Source organism: Chrysemys picta, chromosome 14 (genome assembly GCF_011386835.1).
Source record: "Chrysemys picta bellii isolate R12L10 chromosome 14, ASM1138683v2, whole genome shotgun sequence".
NCBI lineage: Eukaryota > Metazoa > Chordata > Testudines > Emydidae > Chrysemys > Chrysemys picta.
The window spans coordinates 4,521,085-4,534,873 of record NC_088804.1 but is presented as its reverse complement, the minus strand read 5'-3'; the positions used below and the strand labels follow the sequence as shown (position 1 = coordinate 4,534,873).

The following is a 13,789-nucleotide window of genomic DNA, read 5'->3' as shown; positions in this document are numbered from 1 at the left end:
GCTCCGCTTGCTCCGGGCATTAACTGCCGCTGCAGGGTCCTAGTGCCCCCATTCACTAGTGCCAGGCCAGGCTGTCCTTACCCTGCCCTTCTGCCTCGGACCCTTCCCTTTTCCGGCGGGACCCTCCACCAGCACATCCCCACCCGCCTGCAGCCACCGCTCCTGCCCCACGCTGGGCAAGGGGCAGCCCATCCCTCATCCTAACCCTCTGCCCTAGCCCCGAGCCCCTCCCACACCCCAAACCCCTCATCCCCAGCTCGACTCCACAGCCCTCACCCCTGCACCCCAACCCTCTTCCTGAGCCCCTTCCAACCCAAACCCCTCATCACCAGCCCCACCCAGAGCCCTCACATTTTTACATTATTTAAAAAAATATATATTGGCTTACAAGGCAGGTGGGGGGGGGGACTTAGACCTGTTCTGGGCACCACCCAAAATTATACAAACCTGCCGCCCCTGCCACAGGAGATGGAAGGGGCCATGCCCCAGGAGTGCAGGGGTTAGGGCCAGGCCATGCCCCAGAGGGCAGGAGATGGGGTTAGGGCCAGGCCATGCCCCAGAGGGCAGGAGATGGGGTTAGGGCCAGGCCATGCCCTGGGGGCGTGGGGGCATTAGATGGAAGAGGTCATGCCCCTGGATTGCAGGGGTTAGGGCCAGGCCATGACCCAGAGGGCAGGAGATGGAGTTAGGGCCAGGCCATGCCCCAGGGGGCAGGAGATGGAGTTAGGGCCAGGCCATGCCCTGGGGGCGTGGGGGCATTAGATGGAAGAGGCCATGCCCCAGGATTGCAGGGGTTAGGGCCAGGCCATGGACGGGGTGTGTGGGGGCATTAGATGGAAGAGGCCAAGCCCCAGGAGTGCAGGGGTTAGGGCCAGGCTATGGACGGGGGACCTGCCGCAGTGGAGGTGAGGAGGATGAGGGTGGCTTGGGGGGGTGTTGGGAGGGTGGGGGATGAAGCTGGTCCGTTTGGGGGTGAATGAGGCTCAATGTGATGAGGATGGCTTTCCGGAAGGGTCTCTGCATTAGGAGTCTGCTGACTGGGACAGGTACTGCTGCTCTGCAGATGCATGGAGACTGACCAAGCTGGCCCTACGTTCCGTGCCAGGCTCCAGTGCAGCAGGGCGGGCATTCTGCAGCAGCTTGTGGGCATGGAGATATTGGGAGCATGAACAGTGCAGCCAGCCCAGCCGCTCCAGTTAGTTCCGGTGATGTTCATCTCTGTTCGTTTCACAAGGCCCCACATGGTTAGGTTTCAATACATCATAGAGGTTTTATTGACAACACATAAGTGCCTCACTTCATATCAGCTAGGGCCGGGGTTCTCAAACTTCATTGCAGCGCGACTCCCGTCTGACAACAGAAATTACTGGATGACCCCAGTAGGGGGGAACGAAGCCTGAGCCCGCCCGAGCCCCGTGGCCCAGGGTGTGTGTGTGGGGGCAAAGCCCAAGTCCCACTACCCCATGCGGGTGTGGGGGGACCTCTAACCTGAGCCCTGCCACCCAGGGCTGAAGCCCTCAGACTTGGGCTTTGGCCCCGGGCCCCCGCAAGTCTATCCCAGCCCTGGTGACCCCATTAAAATGGTTTGAGAACCACTGTGTTAGGGGAAAGCTGGAGGTTTGGGCAGCAGGGGAAGGGACAGTCAGGGCTTATGGCATCAGGGAAAGTGGGGGAGGCAATGTGGGGTAAGAAAATTAGCTTGCTAGTTCTACTGAAATTATCAATAGTGAAACAGATGTCAGTGCTGACATTGATATTGTCTTTGCCCATCAGCTGGGCTGCAGTGTGATTGTCAGTTGTACCCAAGGTCTGACAGGGTGTTGCCGCTGTGTGGCTGGGCCTGCCAAACTGTGGCTGCATTGCAGGGTTCGGCTGTCATGGCATCTCTCAGGCCCTTGCAGTCTGTGGTACCAGACACGCTCTGTTCACCCACCTGCCCTTTGCCAGGCATCACACATGGCTGGGATCACAAGACACGCCTGAGGTGTTGGCAGCATTTGGGAGCTCCAAAGAAAACGGGAAACCAGGACTCAGCTGTCGTGCAGTTTAGTCCCCCACAGTTTGTAACTGTGGTGCAAACGGGAACATGGGCCACGGCCCTGGAACCGGGAGGCCCGTGCTGCCCTCAAGCGTTGTCTAGTTGTCTGGTGTCCAGCTGGTGCTGGGCTGGAGAGCCCCTTCGCGGCACACTTGCAGCGAGCACTGTTCTGCTCCCAGTGGCTTTGTCCGGACGTGGGGAAGTGGTGGAGCTTAGGGCAGGTTCAGCTTCCCTGTCCTAGCCAAGCCTGGCCTCCACTCAACCTGTTTCCGAGTCGGGACGCAGAGTAACACCTCGTCGCCTGATATAACTGGTCAGGCTGCACCTGGGCTCCTGCCTGGGCTAGGACACGACCAGCTACAATCAAGCTGGAGATGTTACTCTGACATCTCCAGCAGGGAGAGGGTTTAGGTTGGGCTTAGCTAGCTCCGCTCACCTGAGCCTGAATGAAACCTCCTAGACCAGACACCTGGTGGCTGGTGCCCCGAGTGACGGGAGCTCTCCCTGCAGGCATGTGCATTTGGCAACGTCTTTGGAAACAGGAGCTGGATGCTCGGTCTATTGCTAGGTGTGTGGGTGTGGGTGTGAATGAGACAGCTGGTGTTTGTAAGCCAATAAACACATACACAAAAGCTCTGTGTGTCAGGCTGGACGGGGTGAGTGTGTGTGTTTAAATTCTCCCTCCTACCTTTAAACAATGTTTGATCAACCCCCTGCCTACAATGTGCTCACAACCTTTTCTCTACCTCCCGAGTAATTTAGCCCCTTGGCAGATGGGTACAGCAGCCCTTCTGATTGCTGGGGATCTGGCCCATCGACTCCAATGGAGCCACGGCCCATTGACACCAGCAGGGATCTGGCCCCATCGACTCCATTGGAGCCACGTCCCATTGACACCAGCAGGGATCTGGCCCCATCGACTCCATTGGAGCCACGGCCCATTGACACCAGCAGGGATCTGGCCCCATCGACTCCAATGGAGCCACGGCCCATTGACACCAGCGGGGATCTGGCCCCATCGACTCCAATGGAGCCACGGCCCATTGACAGCAGCAGGGATCTGGCCCCATCGACTCCAATGGAGCCACGGCCCATTGACACCAGCAGGGATCTGGCCCCATCGACTCCAATGGAGCCACGGCCCATTGACACCAGCGGGGATCTGGCCCATCGACTCCAATGGAGCCACGGCCCATTGACACCAGTTGGGATCTGGCCCCATCGACTCCATTGGAGCCACGGCCCATTGACACCAGCAGGGATCTGGCCCCATCGACTCCAATGGAGCCACGGCCCATTGACACCAGTTGGGATCTGGCCCCATCGACTCCATTGGAGCCACGGCCCATTGACACCAGCGGGGATCTGGCCCCATCGACTCCATTGGAGCCACGGCCCATTGACACCAGTTGGGATCTGGCCCATCGACTCCATTGGAGCCACGGCCCATTGACAGCAGCAGGGATCTGGCCCCATTGACTCCCTGGGCGAGCTGGGGCCCTGTGAGATCTCATCTGCACCCGATCTGAACACAAGGCTGCTGCTGAGTCCTGGAATTGAGAACAGGCTTCCCCCAGGCCCCGTCCAGCGTCTCTGGCCTCAGCAGCCCTGGAGCAGCACAAGGGGCCGTGTGTGCTGGGGTCCGAGCACAGGCCCGAGGGGCAGGGAGTTGCTGGGGGCTTAGCCAAGTCCCTGCCCTGCTCTGGGCTCTGCAGCCCATGTGCAGGCTGGACTTGGCAGCGGGGCCCCAGTGCCTGGGCTGTGCAGCGCTTTCACCAAGGAAAGGCCAAGCCACTGTTTGCCTGGGCCCTGGGGGGCAGGGCCCTGCCCCTGAGCTCCCTGCACATGAGGGTGGGGGCAGATTTTCCCTACGTGCCTGCTCCTTATCATGCCCCCATGAGCTCCCTCTGGAGGGGCCGGCTGAGAGCAGGGTGAGTTCTGTTGCTGCCTGGGATCATGGGGGGCTGTCTGCTGCCTGTCTGGGAGAGCTCTCCTGCACCCAGTGGACAGTCGGCTGCCCATGGCGCTGCCAGTGCAGGCAGGCCAGGGCGGGTGCCCACCGTTCCCTGGGTGAGGCCATCTCTCCAGCTCTGAAGCAGCTGCTGTCTCCTGCCCCTGGCACTGCGGCCCTTGGGGGAACGGGAGGGGGAATTGCACTGCGCTCCCATCACAGCATGTGGCTCAGAAATTCATACAGCATGGGACAACACAGCCCCTGTGAGTGTCTCCCTGCTACTGACACTGGGGGGATCCCCCATGCAGACCCTGCCCCCTGTACTACCACTGGGGGACCCCCCTGTACTGACACCAGGGGAGGGACAGAACCCTTGTGCTGACCCCACTCCCCTGTACTCACACTGGGGAGGGGATGGTACGCCAATGCAAAATCCCAGAGGGCAGGAGATGGAATCTCAGGTGCTGGCTGGAGTATGCTGGGAACTCCTTGCTGCTTTGTTTCCAGTGACACAGAGCAACTCATTGGACCCGCGCTCCCAGCATTGCCCCGCTGCTGGGCTCCCCCTAGACACACCCTGGCAGAATGGCGCAAAGCACTCTGGGAGCCATAGGGGTGGGGGGTTCTCCTGGTCCGAAGACAGTGTTGGGAGCCGAGACCTACAATCTAGTCCCAATTCTGCCTCTCCCCCGCGCTCTGTCTTGGTCTCCCCGCTCTGGAGGTCCTTGCCCTGTGGGTGGGCTGTGGTGATTTTCTGGTGAATATTTGTAAAGGGCCATGCTGCGATTGTCATGGATCGATAACCGGGTCTCGGTTCATTGCCCAGGGGTGACAGTTTACAGCGGAACTGCCTGGCTAATGCAGCATCTTGTGTCTTGGCCTGGTAGGTGGCGCTGGCACCAGGGTTCTCTCTGGCACCGTCTGATTGAGCTCCCCATTACAACCTGGGACCGGAGCTCCACCCCTGCACCCGGCGGGTGGGGGGGTCAAACGCTACTGGATCCATTTGCCTCAGGGTACGAGCTTGTGGGTTACGGAGGGTTGGGTCCCTGGGCTCAGCCCCCACCCTCCTGTGGGGCTTCCACAGTCCCATCTGGGCAGGCTACCACAGCCCCATTTCTGTAGGGCACTGGTCTGTGCTGCTGCTCCCTGGCCTCGTGCAAATGGGCACAGGGCCCTCTCAGTCTCCATGGTACAGGATGATGGACAACCATTCCTCGTCCCTGCCCTCAGGCCTGAAATCAAGAAACGGCAGAGCAGGCTTCACGTGGCAGGGAGCCAGTGACACACAGAGCTGGCTGGGCCAGGCACAGGGCAGACAGGACCTGAGTGAGCTGAACGCACCTAGACCTGCCGGTGCCCCTCAATCCCGACCCTCAGCCCCCTTGTTATGCCAGCCCCGCCGATGCCCCTCAATCCCAACCCGCAGCCCCCTTGTTATGCCAGCCCTGCCGGTGCCCCTCAATTCCGACCCGCAGCCCCCTTGTTATGCCAGCCCTGCCGGTGCCCCTCAATCCCGACCCGCAGCCCCCTTGTTATGCCAGCCCTGCCGGTGCCCCTCAATCCTGACCCGCAGCCCCTTGTTATGCCAGCCCCGCCGGTGCCCCTCAATCCTGACCCGCAGCCCCCTTGTTATGCCAGCCCTGCCGGTGCCCCTCAATCCCGACCCGCAGCCCCCTTGTTATGCCAGCCCTGCCGGTGCCCCTCAATCCCGACCCGCAGCCCCCTTGTTATGCCAGCCCCGCCGGTGCCCCTCAATCCCGACCCGCAGCCCCCTTGTTATGCCAGCCCTGCCGGTGCCCCTCAATCCCGACCCGCAGCCCCCTTGTTATGCCAGCCCTGCCGGTGTCCCTCAATCCTGACCCGCAGCTCCTCCCTCCATGATAACAAAGACCTCATCTATTAAGCTGCTTTCCATCTCCTGACAGTCATTCGTCCTGGACCATTCAACTGTGACCGGAGTCAAATCCTGTGTTGGGAGCCAGGGATGCTTTGGGAGGCCGTGGAGCCTGCGGGTCTGGTTTAGGTTCAATAGAGCTGGATAATCCAGGGATCTGTGGTGCCCCTTTGGTGCGGGGCTAATTAGGGCAAATACCAAATGCATCCAGTGCCCGGCCCAACAGGGCCCTGACCCCTGTGTGGGGCCCGGTTGTGCTACTGCAATCCCCATAACAAGGATACCCGCCCCACCCAGCTCTGGGCCATTTGGGGGCGGCACAAAAGAAATCAAATCTACTGTCAAACCGCGGGGGAGAGGACGAGGGTTTGGGGACGGCAGTGCTGGTTATTGCAGGGTATCTGCCAGGTGCTATAAAGTGCTGCCTAGGACACCCGGTACAAAGAAATCATTTCACCCACTCCTGCAATGCAACCACCTCTGGGGTAGAAGACAGCAGCTGCTTCCCAGCGCCTGGCACCACAGCACGGCCAGTTAGAACAGAGGAGGAAGGGGAATCCCAGGAAGCTGGTTGTGGAGGCTGAATGTAATTGGCTGAGCTGGACCCATAGCCAGGACCCAGTGGCTAATGCTCCCGCTGTTATGGAAAGACACTGCCCATGAGCACAAGTGGCCCAGAAGCCCCTTCTCTTCAAAGAGACCGCACCCCTAGTGGCAGGCTGGGAAACTGCCCTCAGCACAACATGGGCGGGAAGAGCGCCTTGACTCTCCAGCCATGCTTGCAGGAATGCAGCCCCCTAGCGAGACTGGCTAACTCAAAGCATTATTCCTGGGGCTAGCCAGGGCTCTGGCCCCTGCGAATGGACGGAGTTGGGGACAGCAGTTGGCCAGTGCCACAGAGAACGATGCTTTAGGCTGGAGAAGGCCCCAATCTCCTTGGTCCTTCACGCATCTCCTGGCTTCAACGGCCTTCAAGGCCAGGAATGGCAGACACAGGGAGCTGGGGCTACATTGGCCGGAGGAAATGGGGATCTTCTGCATCCAACCTGACACCCCCCCCTAAAGCCAGGTCAACGTGTACCCTCCCCCGGCCCAGGCCCTGGAGACGGGCATGGCTGGGGCCCTGAGTCCTAGTGCAAAGGATTCTGGGACACTGCCCATCCTGGTTCCACCTCCTCAGCCTCAGTGCCCTACGCTGCCACTGGCTCCGTCTGCTCCTGCGCTGTGGAGGGTCCGTTCGCCTGGCACGCCCCCGCTCCTGGGGCCAGATGGGCCCGTTGCTGGCTGGTGGGACGGGGGGTGTTGCTGGGGGCTTTGGGAATGTTCAAGCCTCTGCTGTCTCTCTGCCCCACACTTTCCCCACATGTGGCTGGGGGGACGACACGTCTGTCTTGTGGCCTCTCCTCCCTCCCTCGCCAGTGCTGCCCTCCAGCGCCTGTGTCTGGGGTGGGGCCCAGCTGCTGCAGTGATAATCTCAGGCATGGGAGGAGTGAGCCAGGCCAGGCGGCTCCATAGGAACACCCCCACCATGCTGAGAGGGGAGAACGGGGCTGGGGCTGGAGGGGGAGCCCAGGCTGGAGTCTCCCCGGGCAGGTTGGCACCTCCATGCACTTCAGGGAACTGGCCCAGAAAGGCAGGGACATGCTGCAGTGCACAGAGCCCCTGTTACCAACGGCCAGAGGGCTCAGCCCAGTGTGGCCCGGACCCCAGGGCAGACAGCTCAGTGCTAGGCCCTGGCTACAAAGCGACTCCACCTTGGCAGACTCCAGAGAACCTTATCACATCTCTCCAGCCGCCAGCTGCAGCCTGGCTCAGATTAGAAAGCCCTGGGGGGGATCTTCCCCCACCCCGCCCGGGCAGCTGCTGCAGATTGAGGGTGTCTGAGGTTCTGCCTGCGGCACCTGACGAGAGGGCCCCGCACCTCAGCCACATCGCTTGGGGACAGTCTGTTACTCTGCTGCGAATACACAAGTCAGAGAAAGCGCCCCTTCCCCAGACTGGCCACTCACAAGCCCAAGGCTGGCAGCCTCCCTCTGGCACGAGGGAAATGCTTGGAAGCCCAGCTCGCCCTGTCTCCAGCAGGGGGCACTGTCCCTTCTGAGCCGGTGCCGAGCCCAATGCCCAGCAATGCCCTGTGCCGCTGGGGGGTCTTTTATAGAGGCTCTGCTGCCTCGTGGCAATTTTCCTACATCGGGCGCTAGCCCCAGCACCTTGGCAAAATCCCATCTTGGGGACTTAGATCCCCAGCCCCACGCAGCTGCGCCTGGAGACAGGGTTCTCCTTCATTTCCTGCCCTAGGGTCTTGCATGAAGTCACTGCATGGGAGTTAACAGTGGCCATGCTGTGCCCCAGAGGTGGCTGCATTTCTATGGCGGGAGTTGCATCTGAAGAAGTGAGGTTTTTACTCACGAAAGCTTATGCCCAAATAAATCTGTTAGTCTTTAAGGTGCCACCAGACTCCTTGTTGTTTTTGAGTGCACACAGTGAATGTGTTAAACGTGTCTTGCTCCTGAGGGGCCACGGTTGAAATGCAGGGGTATAAGGTCAGCTGATCGTGGCTCTCCTCACATCCCTTCCCCCAGTGTGCTGAGGGGAGGGTTTTATCCATTAAAGTCAATGTGGGCTGCATGCCTAAGCCCCAGCAGACTAATGGGCTCGGTTCCTCCCAGCCAGGGCAGCACGGTGATAGTGGCTTGGCAGATTGTGGCCCCCCTGAGTGTGTTGTGTCAGGGACCAGACAAGTGTCAGCATCGCTGGCCCCAGCCCAGTAACAGAGGGTGCCACCTTCAAACCGTCCGGCCATTAACCTGCCCCGCGCATAGGCACCGACTCCGGGGCTGGAGCACCCACAGGGAAAAATTAATTCAAACCGTCAGCCAAGCTCCCCCGCCGCGTCCCACCTCCTCCTCTGCTTACCTCCCAGTGCTTCCCGCCTTGCTGCCGCCAAATAGCTGTTTGGCAGCGTGCTTGGAGGGAGGAGGAGGAGCGGAACGTGGCGCGCTCAGGGGAGGAGGTGGGGAAGAGGCGGAGTTGGGGCGGGGACTTTGGGGAAGGGGTTGGAATGGGGGTGGGACAGGGGTGGAGTCAAGGTGGGGCTGGGGGCAGAGGTGGGTCAAGCACCCACCAGCAGGAGCAGAAGTTGGTACCTATGGCCCCGTGGCAAATAAATGGTTATTGCAGCTCCCCGCTAATGGGTGGTTTGTGCAATTCAAAAGAGAACTGCCTCCACCCAGTAATCCGGGAAAACCTGGAGGGAGGCTGCCCGGGGTGGGAGAGAGGCTAGCAGTGAGCAAGGCAGCAACCGGCCCCAGAAAAGATGTGACGCAGCAAGTGGGGAGCCAGTGGATTGTGGCCTATAGGCTGGTTCAGGTTAAGAAATAAATTAAAAAAATAAATATATGGAGATATCCCTATCTCCTAGAACTGGAAGGGACCCCGAAAGGTCATTGAGTCCAGCCCCCTGCCTTCACTAGCAGGACCAAGTACTGATTTTGCCCCAGATCTGTAGGTGGCCCCCTCAAGGAGTGAACTCACAGCCCTGGGTTTAGCAGGCCAATGCTCAAACCACTGAGCTATCCCCCAAGAAGTTAAGGATGGGGCCTAAGTGTCAAGGAGTATGAGAAATTGAAGTTGCTACTGAGAGAAGTTGGAGACAAAGTGTTGTGGGAAAGTCAGAGCTCGCAAGGACATGGCTCAGGGTTATGTCCCCATTCAGTTGTGGTTACAACTGGTTGGAGCGGGGTTTATAAGGAGTGTATTCAAGAACTGCAAATATTTTATTCAAATACTTCTCCATTGATAGTCTGGGAAGGACATTGGCCCAGATGTTAATTTAATAACAGGTGATGTTAAGAGCCAATAAGATGACGGAAATATAATTATGGTAAAAGGCAGTTCAATGTTGATTAGTATTATTGGGAGGAGACCTGACATCTAGTGCCAAACTGGGGGACAAGGATTTCAGGAGCAAACTGTATTTGCCCACGCTGCCTGGGTGCTCAGCAAACGCCGCTGCTTTGCCAAAATGATCAGTTTTGGCTGGTTCTGGGTCACAGTTCACTGTAGTATTGAGTGTGGGGGTAATAAAATGTTGTTCTCCTTATTGGTACCTCTCTGATGGACCACAACCTTGTGGTGGTGGAGAGGCTTGCGTGGGCTAAAGACCCTCAGAGCTACATCATCCGGAGCTTTTATACTCCTCGTCGGGTCCCCCTTGGTGAGCAGGCCTGAGGCGAGGCTCCTGACTAACCATGGTACAAACTTCACAAGACCCCAAAGGTGGATCGGGCGCACATAGAGGACCTTCTGGTACTCTGTGACAGTGAAGGAGGCTGAAGGCTGCAGCAGGAAGGAGGCCCCTGGTTGTCTTGGATCTCCTTGCCACTGGGTCAGGGTTTTCCTCCTGTCAAGTTTGGCGTGGTTACCGCCTGCGCACCGGTTTCCCCACGTTAAAAGATTTCACACACAGGCCTCTGCCAAAGGGCTCAGACCCCCACAAAGTCCTGTGGTGACGGATGAGTGGCGGGGAAGACAGGAGCAGCGATCTCTGGGAGTCTTTAGTCAGAAATCTGCACGCAGGCGGCAGCCGTGTGATGGTCGTTTTGTGCTTGGATGAGACAGAAGTGCATTTCGGCAGCAGTGGCTGTGAATGAGCAGGGCCTCTTCGGGATCCCCTCTGCTCACCCCAAATGGGGAGGGGGCTAGTAAAGGTGCCCCAAACATCGGCCGTCCCACATTCTTCCAACGGAATGGCTGCCTCCAGTGGAATCGCTCAACTCCGCCGCCGAAACAAGAGACAGAAGACAATGAATTCCGTCACCTGGAATGTCCGCACCCCTATGCACTCTCAGCGCAGCGAATGCCCAGGAAGTAGAACTGCCATAATTGTCAGAGAACTGGCAAGACTCAGCACTGACATTGCAGCTCTTAGTGAGACCTGCCGGGCCGATGAGGGCCAAGGAAAAGGATGGAGGTGGCTACACCTTCTTTTGGAAAGGAAAGCCACCAAAGAGAGACGCGGTCACGGGATTGGCTTTGCCATGAAAAATAAGACCCAGTCTCCCCATGGGGATCAACGAGTGTCTCATGACTCCTCGGCTCAAGCTTAGCAACACCCAATATGCCACAGTCATCAGCGCACGTGCCCCACACTCGATGATGAGGAAGACAATCAGGAGCAGTTTTATAGAACCCTTGATGCAGTTCTCACAGCCACGCCTAAGGCAGACAAACACATCCCCCTGCGAGATTTCAATGCCAGAGTCAGATGGGATTTCCAACTCTGGAGAGGCACAATAGGCCAAGAAAGGGTTGGAAATGGAACGGCCCTTGCAGCCCCGGAGCACCAGGAGGACATGCAGCGTGACCTCAGCCCCGGCGGGTGGGCGGTCGGCCCAAGCCTGGGCCACTCTGGGAGACCTGAGCTACGCAGAGTGGAAGCAGGAGAGGGGAGCCTGGGGGCGGAGCGTGGGTGGGGCCCTGCCTGGCTGTTTGGGGAGGCACTGCCTCCCCCAGCCTATGATACCCACCACCCATGTGCAAAGCGGTCCCACAATAGCACATCTAACGCTTAGCACTTAGAGATCGTACTCCCTCATTTCAGCTCTAGCGACCACTCAAAAAAATTATCATTTGAGTCTAATCAGCTTTCTCTCTAAATAGCAGAAAGGGGGAAAGTCCTGGTTAACGGCTGAAATTGCTGACCAATCATGTGACAGAAACACCCTACACTGTCCTGCCAGGGCCGCTGACTAGCAGCCTGTGTGGGTCCCTGCTAGCCCCAGAGCTCGCAAGGTGCTAGGATGGAGCCTGGCGACTAAACCCAAACACCCAGCACAGTGGCACAGTGGATGCGTGCCTGGCCCATGTGTCTGCGTGCCAGAGCTTGCAAGGCGCTAGTCTGGATGCTGAGTGTTCTCTGAGCCGAGCTAGCAAAGTGGTGCCGCACACGCGTGCTGGCCCCATAACTCAGAGGTGGGTGGATCAGAACTCTCCTTTGTAAAAGATGGGCCTGTTTCTTATGACTCTGGGCCTTCAAGTGAGGCGGCGACCAGCAGAGCACCAAGAGCCTAGGCCATGAGGCAAGAGGCGGTGGCCTGCCAGGGAGCTCCCCAGCACCTCTGGCTGCCTGGGATGAAGGCGTGAGGCAGGCCTGCGCGAGGTGAGGGCCTCCTGTCCCGGCCTGAGGCAACAGTGCTTCCTCGTCCCCTTTTCCCGCCCACACGGGCAGGCGACTGCTGCGGGAGCACACAAGGGAGGCTCTCGGGACACTAGGCAGCTCTGTGTGGCTGTCAGGGGAAAGAGCCGAGGCTCCCGACTCGACCTGCCATTGGCTCGCGTGGCTCTGCGCTCCGTCAGCCGGGACAGGCCAGGCTACGGACGTGACTCAGGCTCGGACAGCATGGCCGCACTTCCCTGGTGAGGCAGAGGCAGGCCTAGAAGTTTGCGCAGGCAATGGGAAAGTGGGAGGGAGGCAGGCTTAGAGCCGGCGTTTCTCCCTTCCCACTGGGGCGTAGGTGTTCGGGTAGCAACTCGTGCCTGGGTGAAGGTTTTGCACGTGGGCTTGAGGATTAAGCCCGAGCCCCTGGCATGGCTGCTCGGAGATGGGCTTTTGCGGCACGGCCCCCGCAGACTTCCAGGCAGCAGGTCAACCCACTGTGTCCAAGAAGGATGCCTTCGAGGCAGGAAAAGAGGACTTCACGGCTCCCAGTGGACTTTGAGGCGCCCACGAGGAGCACGCCTTCAACAGCATCCCTGGGGGAGCATAAACCACCGTCCTCTCAATTAACAGCTGAACGCACTCACCCATGATGCCACATTGACACCTACCAGCAGCTGCCCAACACCCTACACCGCTTCCTGCCAGTGCCAGAGCTCGCGAGGCACTAGCCTGGAGCCAGGGCCACTAGCTGCTGCTTAAGATGAGACTGCAGCGTGGCACAGTGGACGCATGCTGGGCCCGTAGCCCAGTGGATCAAAACCCTGTTCTGCTCGCACTGGGCTCTTCTTCTTACACTGGGCCGTCAAGCGAGGGGGCGGCTAGCGCAGCGCTAAGATCCTAAGGCAGGAGGCAGCTGACGCCAGCAGCCTGCAGGGGAGCTCCCAGAAATTGTTAAGGGACAGAGACTCCTCAATGCCCTTAGTAACAAGGGTTTGGGGTTCACCGAGGCCAGTAAGGGGGTCACTCTGTCTGCCCTATAATCCTGGGTGTCAGGTCACTGTGCAGCTCTGAGCTCAGCAGCCCACAGCCTCACCCTGGTTGTGCCCCACCTGGTTACTCCTCACAGGCTGACCGTACCCCCCTTCCAGCCCCACATTCACCCCAATCGTCCTGCTGCCACCCAGAGGCACAGACATGGAGGTGCTGAAGGAGGGAGGTGTGACAGTAGGATGGGGGCGTCTCTAAAATGTCTGGCAGAAAGGGGGTGCTTAGCTCTGTCAGCGACCTGCCCGGTTGCCTCGCTGACAGAAATTCAGACATTTCTGTAAGGTGCATAAAGAGGGTATTTGGCTTCCAAGCTAATGTGAGGAATGTGCATTTGTGAGAGAGAATTTCCCTTCCTCCATGTATTGCCCTGTGGTGCCCCAGTGGCCTAATGGATAAGGCACTGGCCTCCTAAGCCAGGGATTGTGGGTTCAAGTCCCACCTGGGGTAAAGAGCTACTTTCTTCCCATATATTGCAAAGAACCCTTGGCCTTATTTTCACCAAGAAAGCTGAGGGATGTTTGAACACAAAGTACTGGATCTTGGGAACAATCCCCCAGAAATGTCATCTTCCACGCAACGAGAGCTTTCTAGACCCATCAGTAGCATAACAGTTAATAGTAGTGTTTGTCTGAGAATGGAGTGAAGGGGAGTGTTTACTCAGAAACATCAATGGGTGAATCAGCCGGAAAGAGC

The 13,789-nt window shown here is 58.8% G+C and overlaps 1 non-coding gene across 1 annotated transcript; it reads left to right on the top strand.

The window, feature by feature from the left end:
- The first annotated feature begins 13,470 nt into the window (after window positions 1–13,470).
- TRNAR-CCU (transfer RNA arginine (anticodon CCU)) lies at window positions 13,471–13,543 on the top strand. Its single transcript has one exon. It is a non-coding gene; the product is annotated as a tRNA-Arg (tRNA).
- Window positions 13,544–13,789: the final 246 nt, after the last annotated feature.